Genomic DNA, 7,010 nt, shown 5'->3' on the forward strand with positions numbered 1-7,010 from the left:
CTGTTCCCCATCTCTCTCCCTTTCCTCAGGCCTCACTATTCTTTGAAACACAACGATATTGAAATTAGGCCAATTAATAACTCCACAATGGCCTCTAAGTGTTCAAGTGACAGGAAGAGTCCCACATCTGTCACTTAAAATCAGAAGCTAGAGATGATTACCCTTAGTGAGGAAGGCGTGCTGACAGTCAAGACAGGCTGAAAGCCAGGACTCGTGTGCCAGACAGTTAGCCAAGTTGGGAGTTCAGAGGAGAAGCTCCTGGAGGAAATTAAAAGTAAGTGTAACTTTAGTGAATACATTAATGATAAGGAAGTGAAGCAGCCTTATTGCTGCTATGGAGAAAGTTTCAGTGGCCTGGATAGAAAATCAGGCCTGGTGTGGTGGCTCACGCCTGTAATCCCAGCATTTTGGGAGGCCAAGGTGGGCAGATCGCCTGAGCTCAGGAGTTTGAGACCAGTCTGGGCAACATGGTGAAACTCCGTCTCTACCAAAAATACAAAAAATTAGCTGGCGTGGTGGCATGAGCCTGTGGTCCTGGCTGCTTGGAAGGCTGAGGTGGGAGAATCTCTTCAGCCCGGAGGTTGAAGCTGCAGTGAGCCGAGATTGTGCCACTGCACTCCAGCCTGGGTGACAGAGGGAGACCCTGTCTCAAAAAAGAAAATCAAACCAGTCACGACATTCCCTTCAGCTAAAGCCTAATCCAGAGCAAGGCCCTCGACATCGAGGCAAGACTCCACCAGCAAAAAGATTATGACTCGCTGAAGGCTCAGATGACTGTTAGTTATTTTTTTTTTAGCAATAAAGTACTTTTAAATGAAAGTTTGTACATTGTTTTCCTAGACATAATGCTATTGCATACTTCATAGACTACAGTGTAGTGTAAACATAACTTTTATATACACTGGGAAGCCAGAAAAATTGTGTGACTCCCTTTATTGTGATATTTCAGTAGTTGGAACTGAACCTGTAATATCTCCAAGGTATCCTGGGTATTGATGTGAGCTTAGGAAGATCACTGCAGCTATAATAGAAAATCTGTCCTGTCTGCTACCGCCATCCTACATACTTTATGTTAACTCAGTTAACTTTCATAACAACCTCAGGTTTTACCATATTATTCCCATTTTACAGATGAGGATATTGTGGCACAGAGAGGTGAAGTGACTTATTCAAGGTCACACAGCTAGGAATTGACAGAGTCAGTGTTCTTGCCCATTTTGGCTGATCCCAGAGTTCGTGCTTTTAATTCTCATTTTAAAATTCCCCTTCATTATATCAGCTAGAGTTTAGGTAGCACGTACTGTGACTGCCAGGATCTTTGCTATATACAATACAAATTTCTCACTTAATTTGCACAGCAATCACCTGAGGCAGCTTCATTCACATTTTACACATGAAGAAAATGAGGTTAATCAGCTTGCTCAAAAGCCCTAGGCCGGTAGTGGAAAGAGATTCAAATCCAGGTCCACCTGGCTTCTGAATCCATGCACTGAAGCACTTGACTCTGTCTCGTGGGTCTATTTAGTTCATACCACCCTTTGGCTAGCTATCTTGTTGCCATGGGAACCCCTGGCTTATTGTACCCACCACTCATGTCCTATCAGCTGCGGCAACATTTCCCCTTAGGCCACAGCCAGCTATGACATTGTGTTCTAGGCTTTTCTTTGTTTAAAGGAAAACCTCTGTGGTCAGATACAGCTAAGCAAGTAGCTCTGCCCTACTGATACTGGTTTTGAGGCCTCTGGGGATTTTATTCTCTAACATCATGTCACAAAACATTTTCCTGATAGCATGCATGTGTCTATTTATATATACATACTTGTGCATGTGTGTATGTACTTACAACTTTTTAAGCCTAAGTCTACTGATGATAAGCACTGGGTTTATGCCCTGTGAAGAACAGCTTGATAGTTTCTTGAAAAGCTAAACACACACCATTCACTCCACTCATAGTTATACACCCAAGAGAAAAAACTGCTGTGTGAGCAAAAGCCATGTTTTGTCAATAGCATGAAAACAAAGAACATAATAAAAAGGAGGGGTGCTTTACCAAATATATGTGATGGCAAATAAATACCTGAAAAGATGCTCATTGTCATCAGTCTTTAGGGAAATGCAAATGAAACCTATAATGAGATACTACTGCATGCTGATTAGAATGTCCAAAATTATAAGGACTGACAACTCCAAGGGTTGACAAGAGTGTGGAGGAATTGAAGCTCTCATAGACTGCTGGTGGGAAAGTAAAATGGTACAACCGCTTTGGAGAACAGCTTGACAGTTTCTTAAAAAGCTAAACACACAGCATGTACTCTACTCCTAGATATATATCCGAGAGAAACGAATGCCTATGTCCATACAAGACTTGTACATTAATGTTCATTGCAGCCTTCTTTGTAATTATCAAAACAGGAAACAACCTGCATGTCAAACAACAGGTTAACAGAGAAACAAATTCTGTATATTCACACAATGGTATACTTCTCAGCAATGAAAATAAATGAACTGTTGCTATATGCAACATGGATGAATCTCAAAATAAGTATGCTAAGTGAAAAAGGTCAGATAAAAATGAGTACATTCTATGTATCTTTGATACAAATTTCTAGAAAATGCAAATAGTCTATAATAACAGAAAATAGATCAGTGGTTGCCTGGGTGTTACAGGATTCCTTTAGTGCTGCTTTGCCAGCCAGAAATCTCTGTGGCTGCTTTTGCCTCTGCCCAGGCCTTGCTTGGGGTCCGCTGGGCTCACTCTGTCTGCTCAGCCCGGCAAGCTGGGCTCAGCTCATGCTCAGGCTGGGATCCTGCACCCACTGTGGCTCCGCTCTCAGCCCATGGTTGAATAGGGTGTGCCACAAGCGGCTTCCACCTTGGACACCAGAATCTAGACAAGGGGAACGTGGTGGTGCCCAAAAACTTGGAGATGGCAGCATTCACGGAGCCCTAAAGGGTGTTACAGCTCTTGCTCGGGGAGTCCCGAGGTCTGAGCCCCTAAGAGATGTTGCAGCTCTTCACTCCCCTAGCATGGCAAGTGGGAGCATTTCTCCTATAGTCTAGTGAGCAGGTGTATGTGTTACAAACCCTTTTATTCCACTGCCTGCATCTCAGTGGGCAGAAGGATGGGTTACAGCTCATTCGTTTCTGTCACCTGCAGCTAGGTGAACAGGAGGATTAGCGCCCATTTGCTTCCACTGCCTGCAGCTTGATGAATGGGAGGGTTCAGCACCAGCAGCTGTTTTCAACTTTTTCATTCAGCAGATTCTGGGTTCTTATCCCACAACCAAGAGGAATGAGGTACATGGACACTGGAGAGTAAGTAAGGCAGAGAAGAATTTTATTGAGTGACAGAAGGAAAGCTATCAGTTGTGAGGGGATCCTGAGTTGGTAGCTGTCTGTGTGGATAAGTCTGGGGTTTTCATGGCCTTAAAATGGGAGAATGCATGCTGATTGGTCCATGGGTGGTCTTTGGAAAAAGCACCATTCGACTGGTTAAAAAGCATCATCCAGAAGGAACCAATCAAGAAAGACAGGGTAAGATGGGGATAGGAGGTCTCACTCTGGTCATGGACCCTATCTGGAACAGGCGGCTCAGTTTATCAGACTTCAGGCCATCTTTGGCTTAATGGTTGGGTTTCACTGGGGACCTGTCCCTGTTTGCCTAGGAATTTGTCTGTCTCCTGTTGCTATCAGGAGGATGAGGGGAGGGCAGTGAGGAATAATTGGTGGAAGGAATTAAAAAGGGAAAATAAGATTTTTGAGAGGAATGGATTTGTCCATATATCTCGATTGCAGTAATGGTTTTTACAGGTAGATACATATATAAAAACGTGACAAACTGTACACTTTAAATATATGTCGTTTACTATATGTCAGTTATATCCCAATGAAGCCATGCTTTGCACATACAGCACCCTGTAATGTGAGTAGCTGCCCAGGACTTTCTTTGCTGAGTTCCCCTGCTCTCAGCACTTTTCAGGGGCTGGCCCAGAAGTCAGCAGGATTTAAAGCACCATCCCTCATCTCTGGTGAGGGGAGAAGCATCCGAGGGCAGCAAGATCATCTGTCAGCAGAGGGAATCTCAGGCAGCTTCACTCCAGTTCTTATGATGGCAGGAGCCTGACCTTGCAGCTTTAGAAAGATTGTCAAGCTAAAGACTTAATATTAGGAGGGTGCCTGATTAATACTCAAAGAGTGAGAACTCTCAGCCTGAACTTTTCATCCCCAAAGCATTGTGGTATATCCAAATTTCGCTTGTGCAGGGATGGAGGAGGAAATGGGGGAATGTGGAAGGGAGTGAGGTGTGTCTGAGCAGAGTCAAGACATCACCAGGAAGTTGTTTTCCTAAACACCCCCAACCCCAAATCTCTCACATTGACCTGCTTTGCTGTAACTTGCCTCTTTTCTTTTAAAAATGAAATGTAGATGAAAATTCCTGTTATTTTGGAGTTCTGATCAGTGGAGTTTTACTTAGTTAAAAGTTTCTTGTAACTAGAGAAGTTCCCTCTGAATGACAGCTCAGAGGAAATAGAGTTTCTGAAGTGTGCAAACCCGTAAAGCCTAACAGCTTCCCAAACAAGACCAGAGTGACACACAGGTGGTGAACCTAGCAGTGGAGAGCTCACACTGAGACAGAAGCACTGTTTGCTTTGTGTTCAGACAGGGAGCCTGTAGAAGACACTAACAGAGGATCATCTGCTGGAGTTGAATAATTTTAAATGATTCTGAATTTTTCTACCACTTCTACAGAAGGGTTTAATATCTCATAATCTGTAGACAGGTTAAATATCAGACCTGCTTCATCGGTTCCTAACTAACCTCTCTGAGCCTTGTATATGCATCTGTGATATGAGGATATTGATACTTAGCTTGCACTGTTGATGTGAGGATTAAATAAGATAATGTAAATAAAGCAACACTAACGTGGATGTTCAATATATGGTAGTTTAACAAGATGTTAAAATGAGATTCTTTTTGTCTCTATTCAGTTGAAGCTCTCAAAAGAACCAGAACCAAATAGTAGGTGGCAAGTACTCCCACATCAAAGCAGTGTGGGACTTGCAAAGGGATGGCCAAAAGCCAGTTCTGCAACTCTTAGCTCTTCTCCCATCTGGAAGATCTAAAAAGACTGAAGAACCTCAAGAGGCTAGGTGAAAATTAGAGGAATAGTTTCTTTGGGGCAAACAGTTGCAGTGCAATGGAATTTTTCTTTCCCCTCCATGGGGTGGTGGGAGGGTGCTACCCTTTACCCCAAGCAGACTGTGAGGTGCTTCAAGAAGCCTCTGACTTTGACCTGTGTCTACCAGAATCTGTGTAGCCCAGAGGCTGGTGGCAGATCATGCCTGGAAACAGCCTAAAGGCCAGAGGCTGTGGCTGACTGGTGCCCTGGTGGCAGAGGAAATGGTTTCACTGGAATCAGCCTGTGCTCCTGTATTGCCAGGGTAAAGGATGCCTGAGTGAGTGCTTCCCATTGCAGACAAGCAGAATAAGGCCCTATGGGGTTGGTGAAAATCCTGCCAAAGAGGACTGCCTGAACAGCAGGGGTATGATCTCAACAAAGGGGATGACCACCCGATTCTCAGAGGCTGAAAGAGAAAATGTAGGCAGCCAGCAACAGGAACACAGGTGGCTTGCCTCATGGGAAGTGCATCTGAATGCTGCTGGGGTGAGGGTGGGGGTGAGGGGTAGAATAAATGTTTCTAAGCCCTCCTCCAAAAGGCAGCTTTGAATACCTACAAGCTGACAGGAGACCAATACTAGGTTAGGTTGGCACCAAGAAAGTATGCCCTTTCCTGCCCCTGGCTCCCATTTGCCCCCAGCCTGCCTCATTTCTGGAAGAGCTGAAGAAAGCAGGGACAGGCACAGGACAGGGAAATAGAGAGGACCTTGCCACATTGGCCACCCTGCCCACTACAGGCTTCTCCAGCCTCGCAGTCCCGACTTGAAAAAGGCAGATTTCTTAACCCTATATGAGATTCAGGGTATTGGATGGAATGTTATATTTTAATTACTGAGTCAAGATGGTTTTGGGACTCCAAGTGGCTGAAAGTCTTTTTATTCTCTAAGAGAGATGGGGAATATGATAGAACCTGCCTGAGAGTCCATGCTGGGGTGGGGAAAGAACTGATTTGAGTGGGTTATGGGAGGAAAAAAATTAAAGGCTTATTCTGATGGCCTCCTAGGAACCTGGCTTATTCAACATAATTGTTATAGTAGCTATTGTTATGGGGAGATCTTATTCACAAAGACGAACGTGGCAGTCTTGAAGGTTTGCTCACCGCATATTCCCAGCTCTCTGTCTTCCAGGGACATGATAGGGCTGTACTTCCCAGCCCTTGGGTTTGGGAAGTACAATCAGTTCGCTGTTGAGCATTTCATTGTGGTGTGAGATCCTCTGGAGCTCTCTTTTCTTTATCAATGTACAGACCCACCCTACAGCCACTGTGTAGCCACATGTAGCCACTGAACACTTGAAACTGGCTAGTCCAAATTGAGATGTGCTATAAGTGACAAGGACATACCAGATTTCAAAGACTTAGTACAAAAATGCATGTAAAATATCTCATCAATAATTTTTGTATTTTACAACTTGTTGAAAAGATGTTATTTTGAATATAGTGGGTAAATTAAAAATATTATTGAAATTAATTTTGTGTGCTTCTTTTTACAGTTTAAAATACGGCTATTACAAAAGTTAGAATCACACAGGTGACTCACATTCGTGCCTTGCGTTATGTTTTAATTGGACAATGTGGTTCCTGACAGTTATTCCTTTTTCAGTCTGCATGGTTCCTAAAGTGAGGCTGTCAAAAACATGGGTAGATACCACAGACAACCGACAATGGATGCATAATGGAGCAATAATAAGTGTTTGCTGTTTTAAAGCACTGGGGCTTGAGGTTGCTTGTTATTGCATCATGCATACCCTGGCTATCTCAGTTGATTTAGCGGGGAGGAGAAATGCAGCAGAAGTGAACTCACTCACCATCCTATCCTCTGAAATCTCCACA

This window comes from Chlorocebus sabaeus, chromosome 14 (assembly GCF_047675955.1).
Source record: "Chlorocebus sabaeus isolate Y175 chromosome 14, mChlSab1.0.hap1, whole genome shotgun sequence".
Taxonomy (NCBI): domain Eukaryota; kingdom Metazoa; phylum Chordata; class Mammalia; order Primates; family Cercopithecidae; genus Chlorocebus; species Chlorocebus sabaeus.